The 19622-nt window shown below is 43.6% G+C and overlaps 1 long non-coding RNA gene across 1 annotated transcript; it reads right to left on the bottom strand.

Moving 5' to 3' along the window:
* Positions 1-805: 805 nt before the first annotated feature.
* On the bottom strand, positions 806-12340 carry LOC131498999 (uncharacterized). Its single transcript, XR_009255696.1, has 4 exons — positions 12112-12340; positions 11053-11211; positions 10638-10732; positions 806-1030 (listed from the first exon to the last, which is right to left on the bottom strand). It is a non-coding gene; the product is annotated as an uncharacterized LOC131498999 (long non-coding RNA).
* Positions 12341-19622: the final 7282 nt, after the last annotated feature.

Here is a 19622-nt window from a genome sequence, read left to right as displayed (position 1 = left end):
GCAGTCTGTGAGTTCGTGCCCTGCATAGGGCTCTGTGCTGACAGCTCAGAGGCTGGAGCCTGCTTCAGATTCTGTGTCTCCCCTTCTCTCTGTCCCTCCCATGCTCATGCTGTCTTTCTTTTAAAAAGAAAAAAAAAGGGGGCACCTGGGTGGCGCAGTCGGTTAGGCGTCCGACTTCAGCCAGGTCACGATCTCGCGGTCCGTGAGTTCGAGCCCCGCGTCTGGCTCTGGGCTGATGGCTCGGAGCCTGGAGCCTGTTTCCGATTCTGTGTCTCTCTCTCTCTTTGCCCCTCCCCCGTTCATGCTCTGTCTCTCTGTCCCAAAAATAAATAAATTAAAAAAAAAAGTTGAAAAAAAAAATAAATAAAAAGAAAAAAAAAAAAGCTTGTCTATGTCTACAAAGGATCTTGCTGGGACTTTGATGAAAATTGTATTTTGTACACTTTTTATGTTTTCTTGCCTAATTGCATTGGCTAGTACTTCCAATATGATTTCAGTAGCAGTGGGGGTATCTGTCATCCTTATGTGTGGTTCACCATTATGATGTTGGCTGTATGTTATTTACATATGCCCTTTTCAGATTAAGGAAATTCCTCTTTATTCTTAGTTTGCTATCATTATTATGAAAGGATAATGAATTTTGTAAAGGGTCTGTCTGCATGTATTTGTGAGATCATGTAGTTTTTGTTCTTTAGTCTGTTAATATGATGGGTTACATTGACTGGTTTTCAAATATTGAAATAGCCTACATTTCCAGGATAAACCCCCTGGTCATGTTGCATTGTTGCTCTTATATATTACAGAATTCAATTTGCTGATATTTTAATGAGAATATCTGTGTTTATATTCATGAGGGATATCACTCTGTAGTTTTCTTGTCATTGTCTGGTTTTAGAATCCAGGTAATGCTGACCTTATAAAATGAATCAAGTGTGTCTTCCTTTTATTTTCTGAAAGTGTGGAACTGGCATCATTTCTTCCTTAACTGTTGGGTGGAATTCATCAACAAAACTATCTGGGTCTGGCAGTTCTTTTGAAAAAAACCAAAAAAACAAAAAACATCAACTTCTTCAACAGATATAAGCGTATTCAGTTTACTAGTTTACTTGTACTGTAAATTTTGATAGTTTGTCTTTTAAGAAATTGTGCCCCTTTACCTAACTTATTGAATTTATGAACACAGAACTGTCCAAACAGGACTAGGTTTTTTGCAACTTCTGTGGGATGGAAATATACCACAATGGAATGAGCACTGGGTAACATCTTCCATCTCATCCCAATATATGCCATTACTCTGGGGGCACACCTACCCAACGGTCAACCCATCAAGACCTCATCTTCTCAGTGCCTAGAGCCTTGCCTCCACTTGTGTCAGGCATTCATACACACTCCAGCTGCCATCATCCACATTCTTGAGATTCTAGCCCTCTTGTCCTCCTGCCCGGCTAGCTTCTTCAACTCTACCCACCTTGGGAGGCCTCCAGGCAATCATGTATACTAGAGTTTGGGAAGCAATGCCATCTATGAACTACGGGTGATATAGTAGTTGGGAAGGCCACTGGTGTACCTTCTATTTTAGCCTCCCGAGTCAGAGAAGAGTAACATCAATGTCATCACCATGAATAGCAATAGCAACAAAACCAACAACAATAACAAAACATCAACAACACGAGCAGCAGTAATAATAAGAGAACAATAATAGCAACAACAAGGGTGTGAGCATGAGCACAGAAGCAACCAATACACACTAAAAACTGTTACATCCCAGACCTTCTCCACACCTAACTTCTCTTAATCCAAATGAGTAGGGCTTGTCTACATTTTATAAATGAGGAAGTAAGGCACAATAATTCACCTAGGGGCACCTGGGTGGTTCAGTTAGGTAAGCGCCCAACTCTTGGTTTCAGCTCAGGTCATGATCTCATGGTTTCATGAGTTGGAGCCCCACACTGGGCTCTGTGCTGAGTGTGTGGAGCCTGCTTGGGATTCTCTCTCTCCCTCTCTTTCTGCCCCTCTCCCACTCACATGGTCTCTCTTTCAAAAATAAACTTAAAAATAATGTTTAAAGAAAAAATAATTCACCTAAGGTCACAGAGCTATTGAGATGTAAACCCATGAGAAACCCAAGGATGACTGAAGTCAAAAGATGCACTCTTACCCATGACACTAACACTCACAGGGCATGGTCCTGGTCCAATGTTTTCATGCAATTTCATACAATTTTTCTTCAACTGGGATTGCATATCTTGTACAGGCCTTCTGAGCAGCCAAGGGTTTGCTACTTAAATGAACACTCATTGACAATCAGGCACAGTGTTTTCTTTTATAAACAAAAAGTCCAAAGTGCAACCATGCATACACATGATACTGCACAGAGGATATTTCAATATATAAGTTAGAACAGAAGCCCTATGAAGGCAAAAAATTCTCTATTTACCAGCTTGTTAAAAGCTTATGTATAGTTTTGCATATTGCCTCCCTCCACATTGTAAGAATTTTCAACCTTACAATAAAAGATAACAGTTAACAGCTGATACAGGCTACAAGAAAGAAATTAGGTAACATTTAATATCCAGCAATGTGGGAGGAGGACTGTATCACCCTCTTTTGCTCCCACAAATATGCCATTAATTGTTACCTCAGTAACAGCCTTTTCCTTCAAAGCTCTAGTCTTTCCTCAAAGGGATCAATCTCACTAGTCATTCAGTTCTTCTTCCTTTTGATATTACTGTTATCAAATCAGAGAATTAATGGTAAGATACACATCTTATGTGTTTCTAAGGAAAAAAAGCTGCCAATTAACATACAGCATGCCATTAATTACCCTGATCTGTCAAAATGTCAAAATGAAAAGAACATGTATATTAAAATAAATTAAATACTGTGACTCAAATTCTGTGTCAGGACTAACTTCCAGGCACACATTTTCCCCTAGAATTGTGTTAAAAACCTGATTGTGGATTTGTAATGGGATGAATGTCCTACCCTGGGTGTTTCCTCCAGAACTCATTCTCTGATGCACTAGTTGTGCTGCCCAATGAAGTAGTCACCAGATGTGCAGACACACAGAATTAGAAATGTAACGTGTGCCATATGTTTAAATGATAGTATCTGGGATATAGGTGGGTAGAATAAAATGTTACTGACATTAATTTCACATGTTCCTTTTTTTTTTTTTTTTTTTTTTAATGTGGCCACGTGGGGCACCTAGGTGTCTCACTCAGTTGAGCAACCAACTTCTGCTCAGGTCATGATCTCCAGGTTTGTGAGTTTGAGCCCTGCATCAGGCTTGTCGCTGTCAGCCTGTCAGCGCAGAGCCTGCTTTGGATCCTCTATCCTCCTCTCTCCCAAAACATTAAAAAAAATTTTTTTTAATTAAAAATGTGGCCACTAAAAAAAATTTGAACTTATGTATGTGGCTCACATTATATTTCTATCAGACAGAGCTACTCTGGAAGATCAGATCTCCAACTGAAAGCTTTCCCATGTAGACTATATGTTGGCTGCCTGTCTCAGGTCTAAGATGTCTTACCACACAAAGGTTAACATCAACTTACTTCTCAATATTATCACTCTATATTGGCTAGTACAAAAACTCATTCTTTCTACCCAAGAGTTTTGGGAAGAGTTCTTACCAAAACCCCAACTCTTCACATTAACCAAATCTTCTGATACAAGGACATGAAAGAATTCAAATTTAAAAGTAACCATAGCCAAAGAATTCTCCCAATTTCTTATGCAGACACAATGTCTCAAAAGTTTCTGATCCAAGGAGAAAAGGATGAACTCCACTATTTTCAAAGAGCTGCTCATCAATATGGAGTCTCTGACAATGAGTAAGTAAAGGGAATCTGATAGAGCTCTGTCATATTCACTGAATCCCCCACAGGTGTCTCTTTAGTGTGATAATTCCCATGTCTAATAAAAGCATACCTATTCTGGAAATTTTCCCCACATTTGAAACACTGGAACAAGGTCTCCTGAGCATATATCTTCTGGTGTTTGTCCAGAAGACAGCTGTCCCAAAAAGTTTTGCCATACTGACTGTTCTCACAGGGTTTCCCACCAGTATGAGTCCTCTGGTGCCAAATGAGACCAGTGATGTTCCTGAAGTTTCTGACACTGGTTATAGCCATACGGCTCCTCAATAGTATGCATCTCTGGTGCCAGAGCACTCAATGAGAGTTAAGAGCTCTCAATGAAAGTTTTCCCACATTCTTTACAGTCATAATGTTTCTCTCCAGAATGATTTTTTCCAAGATTTTATTTATTTACTTATTTTTGAGAGAGCACATGCGCACATTGAGCATGAGAGGGGCAGAAGGAAGAGAGATAATCTCAAGCAGGCTCCTGCTGCGGGGCTCAATCCCACAACCCTGTGATCGTGACCTGAACCCAAATCAAGAGTCGGAACTCAATGTACTGAGCCACAAAGGCACCCCTGAAGATTTTAACTAATCTTTACACCCAAATTGGGGCTCCAACTTACAACCTGAGATCGAGTCGCATGCCCTACCGACTGAGTCAACAAGGGACCACAGAATGATTTTTTTTAACGCACAATGAGGTGACCACTGCAGTTGAAGGATTTTCTACAATCCACATACTTTCAGGATCTCTCTCTGGTGTGACTTCTCTTATATGTAATAAAGCATGAGATATCAGTGAAGGCCTTTCTACACTCCATAATACACAGGGCTTCTCTCTTGTGTGAATTCTCAAATGGACAATAAGGTAGTAGATATTGGAGACATTTCTCACACTCATTGTATCTATATGGTTTTTTCTCCAGTGTGAAATCTGTGATGCAAAACAAGGGAAGAGTAGTGGCTGAAGGACATCCCACAGTGGTTGCACTCATGGGGGTTCTCCCTTGTGCAGGTCCTCTTGTGATTGATAAAGGCAGAGATGGCACTGAATGCTTTCCCACAACTATTGAATTTATAAGGTTTCTCTCCTGTATAGATTCTTCAATGCACAATCAGGTTGTAATTCTTGGAGAAGGATTTTCCACAGTCAGTACAAATATAAAATCTCTCCAGTATGAGTCCTCGGGTACCAAAGAAGTGAGATTTCTGTCTGATGGATTGTCCACATTTGTTGAAGTCACGGCATTCATCTCATTATTTCTCCTCTGCTCATGAGAGCAAGTGCCCTGATCAAACACTTCCTCACATCCCATCCCTTTGTGTGGCTGCCTTTCTCCAACAATTATATCCTGTTCAGTAAGAGGTACGGAATGGTTGTAAAATCACCACTTTTGTTACAACTGGAGGGCCCATCTCCTGTTAGATTTCCACCAATGTGGCGAAGTTGACCAACTTGACTTGATGGCTATTCTACAGTCATAATTTTCATCAAGTTCACTTCACTATATGTGTGTGTGTGTGTGTGTGTGTGTGTATTTATATGTATATTTACATTTATTTATATTATATATATATCAGGAATGCTTAACATCTGAATCATGTTCACAGAAAGCTTCTGTTTCAGGACCTTTCTGAGATAGAGCAAAGACTGAGCAGGGGCGGTTGCGTGGCTCACGGTTAAGTGTCCAACTCTTGATTTCAGCTCAGGTCATGATCTCATGGTTCTCTGGAATGAACCCCATGTTGGGTTCTGTGCTGATAGCACAGAGCCTGCTTGGGATTCTCTCTCTCTGCCCTTTCCCTGCTCATGCTTTCTCTTTCCCTGTCAAGATAAATAAACTTAAAAAAAATAGACTGAGCAGACACCCATGCTTTCTCCATATTCACAACCACCACAGCCTCTCACCAAACCCACTGTGTTCTATTGGGTGGATGCTGTTTGCATCAAATGCTTCTCTGGGTTTTTGTGAAGCATTTCTACCTGTTCCTCACATTCCCATTTTTCTCCTAATGCATATAAACAGGAATAATCCTTCATGAATCTTTCCATCATCAGGAAATTAAGTGGTTCCACTCCAACAACATCCTGCCTTGATGCTTTCATTTTGACCTTTGTTTTCTTTTTTAACTTTTTTTAATGTTTATTTACTTCTGAGAGAGAGAGAGCAGGGGAGGGGCAGAGAGAGAGGGAGACAGAATCCCAAGCAGGCTCCGTGCCATCAGCACAGAGCCCGCTGTGGGGCTCGAACCCATGAACCATGAGATCATGACCCAAGCCAAAATGAAGAGTTGGATGCTTAACCAACTGAGCCACCCAGGCACCCCTGACCTTTGTTTTCTAAGCTAGAAGAGAAAAGGGAGAAAATATTTGAATCCTTAAAAGGAAGGGAAAAAGGAAGTTAAAGTGTGGCATGTAAATATTAAAATTGGTCCAGTGCAAATCTACTAAAAGTGATCTTCCGTCCACCCTATGAGAGTAATTTCATTTGTAGGTGTATAACCAAGAGAAATATGTCTGTACAATCAGAGTAAAATGGTTCATAACAACCTAAGACTGGACACTACCCAAATGTCCAAAACTAGGGAGTAGATGAATCAAGTGTGGTTTATTCACATGATGAAATACTACATGTCAACAAAAACAAATGAACTACAAGTACACAAAACAAAATGGGTAAATCCCTCAAGCATAATGTTAAATAAAAGACCCAAAGTATGTTTACTTCATGAAAATTTTAAGCTGTACACTTATATTTTTCAGCATGCGTATTTCCACGGAAATTTTTCAAAAATCATACACACATCCCAAAATAAGCCAGGCACCCATAGGTTTTGTTCAGGTATAGACCTGTAGGGCAGGAAGAGCTCATGATGATGGTAAAAGAGGGAGCCACTTACATAGAATAAAAATAGCTTTAGAGATTTTTAATTTTAGTAGAGGACGAAGAATATCTCCCAAAGAAGACTGGCTTACCAGAGAAGGAGTCAGGAGGAGGGTGGATTTTTAAGGAAAACTCTCCCACTTCCCTCTCCCAAAGCATGAGTAAGCAGCATCCTAGCCCTCCCTACCAGGGAACTCTAAGGCTGGGGCACCTGGGTGGCCCAGGTGGCTTAGCATCTGACTCTGGATTTAGGTTCAGGTCATGATCCCATCAAGTCCACACTGAGTGTGGAGCCTGCTTAAGATCCTCTCTCTTCTCTGCTCCCTCACTCTCTCTCCAAAGTAACAAATTAGGAATAGAAGGAACTACTTCAACATAATAAAGGTCATATATGAAAAATGCAGAGCTAACATCCTCAACAGTGAAAGACTGGGAGCTTTTCCTCTAAAATGACAACACAGGACGGCCACTTTCACCACCTTCATGCAGCAGTTGGTACTATCTGCAGATGTGTATCTCGGTATAACAGTTCTACCCAGAGCTATTAGGCAAGAAACAGAAATAAAAGGCATCTAAATTGGGAAGGAAGAGGCAAAATTAGCTCTATTTGCAAATGATATGATCTTATATATTAGAAAACACTAAAGATTACACATACACACACCATTGCAATTAATAGACAAATCCGGCAAAGTTGCAAATATAAGATCGACATACAAAATCAGGGGCATTTTTATACACTAACAATAAACAATCTTAAAAGGAAATTTTTTAAACTGCATTTACAATAGTACCAACATGACTGAAATATTTGTTAAATAATCACAGAGGAGGGGCACCTGGGTGGCTCAGTCAGTTAAGCATCCAACTCTGGTTTCGGTTCAGGTCGTGATCTCACAGGTCACAGGTTTGAGCCCTGCATCAGGCTCTACACTGGTAGTGCAGAGCCTGCTTGGGATTCACTCTCTCTGCCCCTCCCCCACTCAAGTTCTTTCTCTCTAAATCAATCAATCAATACCACAAAGAAGAACAGATTAGTGGTTGCCAGAAAGTAGGGAGAGAGGGTAGGGAGTAGGGTGGCTGAATAGGAGGAGCATGAGGGAGTTCTGCAGTGACGTCAAGTCAAGCATCTAGACTGTGGTTGTCATACCAAGATACACATCCTAAGATGGCACGGAGCTCCAACACACCCAAATGAGCACGAGTGAACTTTGAATGAGCTCTGCAGATGGTACCGATGCCAGGTTCTGGCTTTGACCCTGTCCTACAGTTGTGCGAGATGTTAACCATGGAAGAGGCTGGGTAAAAGATGCACAGGCCCTCTCTGTACATTTCTTTGTGCCTTCCCATGAATCTATAATTATTTCAAATAAAAAAGTTTAAAGGAAACAAAAACGGTACAAGACCCTCGATAGGACCTGGCCTGAAATAACAGGAATAAAGGCAATAGGGGTAACTAGGAAAGTTGGAATAGGGATGGGCTACCAGATGATAACAGGAAACTACTGTTAGCTTTCTTAGGTGTGACAACAGTATTATGGTTGTGTGGAAGAATGTCCTTATTCTTAGAATATACGTCCTAAAATTTTTAGGGGTACTTACTTTCAAATGCTTATATACATACACATAAAGAAATATCTATATGTGCACACACAAGTAAATACACACACACATAAACATACATATACACTCATATACATGTATACATATACAAAAATATACACACATGCATAAACACATCTACATTTATATACATACAAAAATCCATACATACCCCCCTCTGCAACAACACATAAAACACATGCATATAAATATACACAAATACCCATATGCGCAAACATACATACATGTATAAAATACATTATAAACACATAATACATAACTTATATGTTGCATACATAAAAACTGAGGTGGTGGGTGATGGGTGCTCATTATACTCTTCTCTCAATTTTTCTCAATATTTCAGAAACTTGTCAAAAGACAAACTAGGCAGGGGATATGTTAATGCTTCCAGAGAGAGGTACTACACCAAGGGATCAGCATTCATTATTACTTAGGTGACAACGAATTTATAACCGTTTTCTCAAAAGGTATTCAGGAGATAGTTATAGGTATTCTAAGGAGTGGGGGGCGGGGGGGTGGAATACGTTACTAGCTGGGAGCTATAAGAAAACCACAGAGTTACTACCCCGGGAAAATGCTGACTTGTAAAACACTTTCTGCACAGTAAGTTTGATGCAGGAGAAAACAGGGAAGCCAGGAGTGTTCGCCTGGAATAACTGGGATCCAGACAGGGCAAGGCTGTCCACTCAGTTTCCTCCAACCAGCTCCAGAATCACCTGGCCCTATACAGCTGCTCCCCAAAGCTGGCAACTGATTCAAGTTGAAAACTATTTAATCTCTTTGCTCTATGACCTAAATAAGTTTCTGAAAACTCGCAAGTAAATAAAAGCAGGGCAAATAGAATTCTATTTTATTATTGTAGCTGACAATGTTACATTAGTTCCAGGTGTACAACATAGTGATTGGACAAATTTATCCAGTATGCTATGCTCACTACAAGTCTAGCAACCACCTGTCACCATACAATGCAATTACAGTATTATGGACTATATTCCTTATGCTGTGCCTTTTATTCCCAAGACTTTACAATTGTATTTTAGATTCTACAGGGAAGCACCCTACTTATATAAAACTTGCATCCAATCCACTTAAATATTTTACTATTAAAAATATCACTACAAAATATAATACATGCTTATTACAGAAAACTTGGAAAACAAAGTACAAAGAAAATTAAGTCCTGGGTGCATTTATTTCCTGTTTTCTTCCTAGAGAATCATTTTGATATAGTTAGAGTCAAACTGTGTATATACAATTCAGGGTCTTTTTTTTTTGTTTTTCCCAGTAAATATTATATTATGGGTAGTTTCCATATCATTAACATGTCTTCATAGGTAGAAAAAATGGTGCAGCTCCTTTGAAGAACAAATTTGGGTTGAAATAAAAAATGCAAAGCACTGTGGTAGATCAACATTAAAAATTCAAAACTGGAGTGCCTGGGTGGTTCAGTGTGTTGAGTGTCCGACTTCAGGTCATGATCTCGCAGTTCATGAGTTCAAGACCCACACGAGGCTCACTGCTGTCCGTGTGGAACTCACTTCAGATCCTCTGTCCCCCTCTCTGTCCCTCCCCGGCTTGTGCTCTCTCAAAAATAAACAAACACAGGGGTGCCTGGGTGGCTCAGCTGGTTGAGAGGTTGAGCGTCCGACTTCCACTCAGGTCATGATCTCACGGTTCGTGAGTTCGAGCCCCACTTTGGGCTCTGTGCGGACAGCTCAGAGCCTGGAGCCTGCTTCGGACTCTGTGTCTCCCTCTCTCTCTGCTCCTCCCCCACTAATACTCTGTCTCTCAGAAATAAATAAATGTTAAAAAAAAAAAAAAAGTTAAAAAAATAAACTTTTTTTAAAATTAAAAAAAATTAAAAATACAAAACTTGATCTAAGAGGACCTCACAGGGGCGCCTGGGTGGCTCAGTCGGTTAAACGGCCGACTTCGGCTCAGGTCATGATCTCGCGGTCCGTGAGTTCAAGCCCCGCGTCGGGCTCTGTGCTGACCGCTCAGAGCCTGGAGCCTGTTTCAGATTCTGTGTCTCCCTCTCTCTCTGCCCCTCCCCTGTTCATGCTCTGTCTCTCTCTGTCTCAAAAATAAATAAACGTTAAAGAAAAAGAATTAAAAAAAAAAAAAAGAGGACCTCACAGTCAGTGTTGTTTCATCAAACTTTTGCTCCATTTACATATGCATGTGGGTCATGAATGTAAATGTGTTTCTTCTAATGCCTGGGTCAAACATAACTTGAAAATCCCCAGGCTGGAGAAATCCTTACCTAATTTACAAAGACACATGTTCAAGATGCCCGCTAAAGCACTGTAGGGACCGCTGAAAAACTGCAAACTTCCCAGCTGTGCATCAGAGGTGGGGCTTGGGTGGGGGGAATAAATGGTGGCATTTCACAAGGTAGAATACCGCACAAGAGCGAAAATGGTACATGAAGAAATGGAAGACTGGAGAGAGAGGCACACTACAGAAGTTCACACATCAAGCACATCAAACCCAAACACACACACACAAACCATACCCCATACAGCTCAAAGCTATAGATATTATAAAGGGCAAAGCTCAACAACATCCTGAAGACAACAGTTAAGTGCTAGGTGTGTCACCAACCCCTTCTGAGATCTCAACTCTCTGGAGAGGGCCAGCTTTTTCATTCACTAAGCAAATGTTTACTCAACACCTACTGTGTGCCAGGCCCTGTTCTTGGTAGGAATGAATCAGCGGTGGATGAGACAGATGAAGACCACTGCCGGGTGCAGCTGGCTTTCTAGTGGGGAAGACACAAAGAGCCAACTGCAAGATGTCTCCATCAAACGCTCTGCAAACTCAGGATGCACATAGACCTGGGTCAGTTTTCTGAGTTAGTACTGGCATCCCTGACTGCCCCCATCTCTACCCACTGTCCAAAACTGACAAACCAAGCAGATTCAAGGAGCACACTGCTCAAGGAAGGAGGCAGAACTCTGATTTTTCGATCTGATGCAAACTCCTAACCACCTGCAACGCCCCAGCAAACAGTTACTGGGCCAGCAGCCCCAGCACTAGGGCCCCTGAGGATTCTGGCTGCTACTGAGGGGGCCATGGGAGGCTCGGAGCACAGAAGTGGCAAGATCTGACACGTGAGCTCCCAGTGGCTACCGAAGAGGAACAGATAGTGGGGAGCGCAGAAGGCAGGGGTGCAGGGAGGAGGTGCCTGTTAGAGAAGCTGGTGGCCCAACGGTTGAATTTTGGAAAGACCTAACAGGTAAAGACATGGGATTTGGGGGCAGAAATGATATGGGGGCAGGGGAAAGAAAACCATCAAGGAGGACGTTGAGGATTATAGGCAGAAGGAGTCGCCGTTTACAGAGGCTGGAAGGATTGGGTTTGGGGGAGACCAGAGGCTCCGCTGAGGACCCCGAAGTCTGAGTTGCCTTTCGCGGGGTAGGGAACAGCTTCAGGGCATTAGGGGCCTGTGGGGAGAGGCAACCCAGTCCACGACAGGGGATTAGGGGTGGGGGTGAAGCCTGGGAGGGCGAATTCGGTGGGAAGGGGAGGAAGGAAACATTCACAGGCACCCCAAAGGCTCGATGAAGCGAATCGGTCTTTGGAAGGGGGTAGGCGAGGGCGCAGGACAAAGGCTGTGGGAGGAGGAACACGCAGGAAACACAGAAGGCTGTGGGAGCCAAAACCTTGTGGGAGGGAGAGGAGAGGGAGAGAGAAGGGGCGTCCACCCGTGCAGGGTGGGAGCAGGAGGCGCGCACCTGAGTGGAGAGAAAAGGCACCCGGCGCCCCAGGATGGGGAGTCCGCGCCCAAGGGGAGAAGCAAAGTCCGCGTGGGAGAAGAGGAGAGAGGGGTCCGTGCCCACCGGCCGAGCGAAGACAACGAGGGTCTGCACCGCACGGGGCCAGCAAACGGCGGAGGGGGGGGGGGGTCCCACTCCGGACCCCCCAGCCGCCCCCCTACTCGGAGCTGGGCCGCTGTGACCTGCCGCTCCTCTATCTGGGACTCACCGGAAGTCGGAGAAACGGCCAGAAGGGAACTCACCTCCGGCGGCGCGCGCCGCTCGTTTTGTGTGCGTGCGCGCGCGCCAGATTCCTGGATGAGGCTTCTCCAGCGAGGCCTCGGGGCGGATGGGCTCGGGCGGTCGTGAGGGGGACTGGTCAAGTAATTTGCCCATTTTTCCACTGCATTTGCTTTCTTATTGAGATGCCGAGTTCTTTATAACTTTTGGATATCAGTCCTTTGTTGCGTCTATGAGCGACAATTACCTTCTCCCACTCCGTCGCTTGCCTTTCCACTTGCATAATACACTTACATAATACTTTCTAATGAACACAGTTCTGAATTTTAATATAGCCAGCCTTATCAATTTTCCTTGGTTTAGTTAAGAAACGTTTGTCTATGCCAAGACCACAAAGATGCTTTGTATTTTCATCTGCACGATATCGTTTTGCCTTTCACATTTAGAGCTACAATCCTCATGAACTGATTTTTGTGGATAGTAGGGGGTCGTCAAACTACAGTAAATCCACCCGTTTTTGTATGGTCCAAGAGCTAAGGATGGCTTTTACATTTTTGGATGTTGTAAAAAAAAAAAATCAAAAGAATGGTATTCGTGACACGTGAAAATTATATGAAATTCAAGTTTCAGAGTCCATAAATAAAAATGTATTGGAATGCGACCATGCCCATTTGCTTACAAATTGTGGCCGCTTTCACACTACAACAGTTGAGTCTAGTAGTTGTAGCAGAGACCATATAGTGTGCAAAGCCTAAAATACTATCTTTACAGAAAAGTTTGCTGACTCCTGATTGTATAGTGAGATATGATCACTGGATTTTAACTATTTAAAAATGTTTGCAAAACCAGGAGATATTACTTCTTACGCACTAGGATATCTGTAACCCAGACACAGCAACACGTGTCGATAAGGATGTGGAGAAATCAGAATGCTTATACACTGTTGGTGGGAATGTAAAATGGTACAATTGTTGTGAACAAATTTGGCAGTCCCTCAAAAGCTTGAACAGAGAGTTACCACCATGTAACCCAGCAGTTCCACTCGAAAGTATCTACTCAAGGGGTGCCTGGGTGGCCTGGGGTTGAGCTCCTACTCTTGATTTCGGCACAGGTCATGATCCCAGGGTTGTTGGATCAAGCCCCTCAATGGGGTCCACGCCGAACGTGGAGCCTGCTTGAGATGCTTGCTCGCTCGCTCTCTCTCTCTCCCTCCCCCCGCCCCATTCCTCTCCCCAGCTCATGTGTGCTCTAAAAATAAATTAATTAAAAAAATAAATGCAAAGTATCTCAAGAGTGTTGAAAGCATATATCCACTAAAAACTTGTACTTGAAGGATCATAGCAGCATTATTCATAATAGCCAAAAAGTGGAAACAATCCAAATGTTCATTGACAAATGAATGGATAAAAAAAGTTGGCATATCCACACAATGGATTATTCAGTCATGTAAGGAGTGAAGTACTGACACATGCTGCAACATTGATGAACATTGACAATATAATGCTAAATGAAATAAGCTAGTCAAAATGGACCACTATTGTATGATTCTATTTCTATGAAATGTCCAGAGCAGTTAAATCTGTGGCTAGATTAGTGGCTGCCAGGGACTGGGAGAAGGAAGAAATGAAAAGTGACTGCTAATTGGTATTTGCTTCCTTTAGGAGGCTAATGAAATGTACTGGAATTAAAGACTGGTGGGGGTGCCTGGGTGGCTCAGTCAGTTTAGTGTCTGACTTTGGCTCAGGTCATTATTTCACAGTTCATGACTTCAAACCCCGCATTGGGCTCTATGCTGACAGCTCAGAGCTTGGAGCGTGCCTTAGATTCTGTATTTCCCTCTCTCTCTGCCCCTTGCTTGCTCACACTCTTATCTCTCTCTCTCAAAAATAAATAAACATTAAAAAAAAAAAAAAAGAGGGGCGCCTGGGTGGCTCAGTCGGTTGGGTGTCCGACTTCGGCTCAGGTCATGATCTCGCAGTCCGTGAGTTCGAGCCCTGTGTCGGGCTCTGTGCTGACAGCTCAGAGCCTGGAGCCTGTTTCAGATTCTGTGTCTCCCTCTCTCTCTGACCTTCCCCCATTCATGCTCTGTCTCTCTCTGTCTCAAAGATGAATAAACGTTAAAAAAAAAAATGCTTTAAAAAAAAAAAGAATAGTTATGGGTGCACAACCTGGTGAAAATGTTAAAAACCACTGAAACACACACTTAATTGTTTAACTTAAAAATTGTTTAATCTGGGGCGCCTGGGTGGCGCAGTCGGTTAGGCGTCCGACTTCGGCCAGGTCACGATCTCGCGGTCCGTGAGTTCGAGCCCCGCGTCAGGCTCTGGGCTGATGGCTCGGAGCCTGGAGCCTGCTTCCGATTCTGTGTCTCCCTCTCTCTCTGCCCCTCCCCCGTTCATGCTCTGTCTCTCTCTGTCCCAAAAATAAATAAAAAACGTTGAAAAAAAAATGGTTTAAAAATTGTTTAATCTAGGGGCCCCTGGGTGGTTCACTCCGTTAAGCATCCAACTCTTGGTTTTGGCTCAGGTCATGATCTCACAGTTCGTGGGATCAAGCCCCATGTTGGGCACTGCACTGGCAGTTTAGAGCCTGCTTGGAATTCTCTGTCTCCTTCTCCCTCTGCCCCTCCCCCACTCTGTCTAAAAATAAATAAATAAACTTTAAACATTTTTTAAAAATTGTTTAATCTATTTTACCAGAAATGGCTACTGATTCAGCTGAATTCCTTTGGTCGCACTAAGCCCAGACATCTGTATACTTTTGTATTTGCTATTTTTTCTCCAGGAACTTGCTTATACATACTCTCAACCTCTTTATCTCTCAGGGTCTTAGTGTTGCTCTTGTAAATGTGGATTTTTTTATTTGGCAAAGGCAGCCTTGCACCCCATACCCACCTCTTCTCCAGTGAATCCATTTCTCTAACCATTGCCCATGAAGGGTTTCCACCTATGGCTTTATTGCCCCTCTCTGGTATTCGATGGGTGGAGTCTCTCCTCCTTAAATCTGTTCTCTCTTGGTCTGTAACATCACCCACCCTGGCTTCCCTCCTCCCTCCTAGGCCATTTCTTCATCTGGCTGCCTCCTTTGTTTTTCCCACAATCAATTGCTTCTTTGGCCACCATCCCTAGTGCTCACCTAACATAATGAGAAGTCTACAAGGCTCTGGCCTACCTCACCCTGCCCGCTCTCCTCATCTCTTTCTCTCTGATGCCCCTGATGCCCACATCCCCTCCTGCATCATCACGTACCGTACCAGTCCCTGTGTGCAGCAGTCTTCCTTCCCTACCCCCAGGTTAGTCTCTCCTCCTCTTACAGCTTCCTGCTATTATTTTCGTTCTTTTCCCTATTACAGCTCACATTGATGTTTTCACGATTGTTTGATAAATAAACGGCCATCTTGCTTTCTAGCTGGACTGCTCCATGAGGCTGGACACACTGTTGTATTCCCAACTATACTCCGCAGGGGATCAACGTGCCAACATCTGAGATACTCATCAAATGTTTTCCGATTTTTTTTTTCAACGTTTTTTATTTATTTTTTGAGACAGAGAGAGACAGAGCATGAACGGGGGAGGGGCAGAGAGAGAGGGAGACACAGAATCGGAAACAGGCTCCAGGCTCCGAGCCATCAGCCCAGAGCCTGACGCGGGGCTCGAACTCACAGACCGCGAGATCGTGACCTGGCTGAAGTCGGACGCTTAACCGACTGCGCCACCCAGGCGCCCCAAATGTTTTCCGATTTAAATGAACTGGAAGACATGTTCCAATGTATTAAAATGATTGCCAACGACATGAGAGATTCTGGACGCAATTTCTTAATCTCATATTTTTCTGTACATTCTGAGTAGAATTGTTAGAATCAGAAAACAACAAAGATATGCACTCAAGATATGGGTGCCCACTGTTCACTAGCACTGGTTCACCTCCATCTTAGTTCAACAAACATTTCTTGGGCACTTGCTGCACGATTCTAAGGGCCAGGATACAGCAGAAACAAGATGTGTACCGTCCAGTAGGGGAGATAAACACATACAATGCATCATGTATCAATAAAGCAAGGAAACAGGATGGGGAATGTGTGTTGGGCAGGGACCGTTGCAATTTTAAATAGAGAAATCAGGAAAGGGCTCACTGAAAAGGTGATGTATAATGAATTGCAAGTGAGGAAGTGAGCCCAAATGTATTGGGGGGAGAGGATCCCACAGCAGAAAGTGATTTCAGAGGTCCTGAGATAACATGACTGGCATTTGAGGAATCGCAGGGAGGCCTTGAGACTGGAACAGTGTGACCAAGGTGGGTATCAGAGAAGGGGCTAGGGAGGTGACAGAAGCTGTCAATTAAAACACTGCCAGGCCAAGGCACCTGGGTGGCTCAGTGGGTTAAACGTCTCACTCGATTTTGGCTCAGGTCATCTCATGGTTCGTGAGTTCGAGCCCCGCAGACAGCGTGGAGCTTGTTTGGGATTCATTCTCTCTCTCTCTCTCTCTCTCTCTCTCTCTCTCTCTCTCTCTCCCCCCTCTCTCAAAATGAACTTAAAAAACAAAAGCAAAAAACCATTGCCAGACCAAAGAAATGATGGAAGACAAAGGAGATAACCTGATTATGGTTGAAGGTACTTGCTTCCTCTCCCCCAGTGAGGATTATCCATCCCTGTCCCAGTGACTCCAGGCTTGTTGTGGACTTGCTTTGACAAGAAAAGGTGAGTGGAAGTGAAGGTGCTATTTCTGAGCAGAAGCTTTCAGAGCCTCTGGATGGATCCACTGGTCCTCCCTTCCCTCTGCCAGGAGGCCAGCAATGCCCCAGAGAGGCTGCTCCCTGGCCAAGCGAAGGCAAAATGAAGTAGAGCACTGGCGTTAGGAGCCCCAAAGACTTTTGCTGTCTCTTGTTACTGTGGCATAACTTACCTTAAGCTGACTCATACAAGAAACCATAAGAAGTACTGCTTTAAGGTTGAAATTCAGAATGACAAAAAAAAAAAAAAAAAAAGACATTTCAAGTGGTGGCAAGGATGTAGATCAACAGGAAATCTCCTTTGTTGCTGGTGGGAGAGCAAAATGGTACCACCACTTTGGAAAGAACTTTGCAGTTTCGTACAAAGTTCAACACAGACTTACCACATGAGCCAGCAATTGCGCTCCTAGGTATTTATCCAAGAGAAATGAAAACCTACATGTTAGAGACTGAATGTGTCTTGCCCAAATCTATGCTGAACTCCTAAGCCCCAAATAATGGTACTTGGAGGTGGTGGCCTTTGGGGGTGATTAGATCTGAGGGTAGAGCCCACATGAAAAGGATTAATGCCTTTATAAAAGAGACCCCTGAGAGCTCCCTCACCCTTTCTACTACGTAAGGACAGTGAGAAGACAACCAATCTGTGAACAAGGAGGCAGGTTCTCACTAGACACCAAACCTGCCGGTGCCTTGACTGTGTGCTTCCCAGTATCCAGAACTGTGAGAAAGAAGTGTTTGTTATTTAAGCCATTCAGTCTATGGTAGTTTGTTATTGCAGCCTGAGGATTAAGAGAAGTTGAATTTTATTTGAGATCTGTTCTCCTGGAGAAATTCTCTCACCCCTCTGTTCCAAGAAATGGCTAACCACACAAAGGACCAACTTGCTCTCACATATTCCAAGATAAGACCCAGGAAGACAGGGGCTCCACTCTTCCTCAGTTACTCGATCCTTCCTCATGTCTCCCGTAAGACTCATGGATGACTCCGTTCTTTATCTGACTCTATAAAATTCCAGGCCCCCTTTCTTTTCTTTGAGATATTACACATTGATGAATACAAAGAGGGCTGCGGATTAATGAAACTAGAAATACAGTGGCAACCATCATGAACATCCTGTCTCATATGGGATTAGACAGCACATCTGGACCTTCCACACACATTCTTAGGCTATAGACTTCTTCCAGGATGCTGAAAGGTGTGTTCCTCTCATCCAACCTAGGGTGTGGGAGGTGTTAAGTAGAGGTAAAGAGCATCTCTTCCTTAATTTTTCTGAAATTTCCTTTCACTAATGGCTGTTCATTAATAGGACTTAATTTACTAGACTAGCTCTGGCAATAAGGGCTGTCTGGATTCCCAAGCGGCACCTGGCTGAGTAGGCCGTGCCTACTCTCAAAGCAGACAGAGACCAGCAGAGGATTTTGTTTTTCAAGTTGTGTTTATTAACTTGCTGAGAAAGAAACACACATTGAATACCTCACCAAACAGGAGCTGGGAAGGTTAAAGGTCTGTAAGAACTAGAATGGGAGTGTGTTAATTTCCTATGGCTGCTGTAGCAAGTTAACACAAGCTTTGTGCCTTAAAAATACACACATATACTCTCTTACAGTTCTGGAAGCCTTAAGTCCAAAAATCACTTTCACTGGGTTCACAAGGTGTCAGCAGGGCTGGGGTCTTCTGGAGGCTGTGGAGGGAGAACCAGTTTCCCTGCCTCTGCCAGGTTCTAGGAGCGTCCCCATTCCTTGGCTCATGGCATCTCTCCCATCTTCAAATGCATTGGTCTAACTTCTGGCTCCATCATCACCTCTCCTCTGACTTTGACCTATTGAGGACCCCTGTGATGACACCGCCCCCACCAGATAACCCAGCATCATCTCCACATCTTAAGATTTTCATCACTCCCTCAAATTCCCTTTGCATCTACACTAACAATCAAAGGTCCCACGGATTAGGATGTAGACACATTTGGGAGGCCATAATTTAGCCTTCCAACAGGAGTTCCTGATTGTTTGTTAAGGAAGAATTGCAACCCAGCCTGTGGGAGGATGGGGGAGGTCTTGGGTCTGGACATATGGTTAAACCTAGTCATACTGTCCAGGAGTCAGGCAGGGCTTGTAAGGGGTGATGCACCAGGCCCCTCAGTCTCTGAGCCTCACGGTCTTGGCGCATAGCCTTGCCACAGATGCAGCCCAGCACCCAGTTGTAATAGCTCTGAAGCAAGCGTTTTCCTCCCCCACTGCCCCAACGGGGCTCTTTTCCTAACTTATAAGAAAGAGTGGTGTAAATTGGCAATGGCCCTGCTGGAGTATCAGAAAGGAGCGCAAGGAAGAGAGGGAAAGGGCAGGCAAGTATTTTCTATAATGTGTGTTAGTTTTCTATTGTTTCCGTAACAGATTACCCCAAACTCAGCAGCTTAAAACAACATAAACTTATTATCTCACAGCCTTCACTCAGTGACTCTCAAGGGGAGCCACCCCCAGGGCTCTGCAGACCTGCCAACCAGCCTGGGCAGCTCTCCCCTG

This window comes from Neofelis nebulosa, chromosome 17, assembly GCF_028018385.1.
Source record: "Neofelis nebulosa isolate mNeoNeb1 chromosome 17, mNeoNeb1.pri, whole genome shotgun sequence".
NCBI classification, from domain to species: domain Eukaryota; kingdom Metazoa; phylum Chordata; class Mammalia; order Carnivora; family Felidae; genus Neofelis; species Neofelis nebulosa.
Note: the sequence above shows the minus strand (reverse complement) of the source record. Positions and strands in the feature narration are given on the sequence as shown.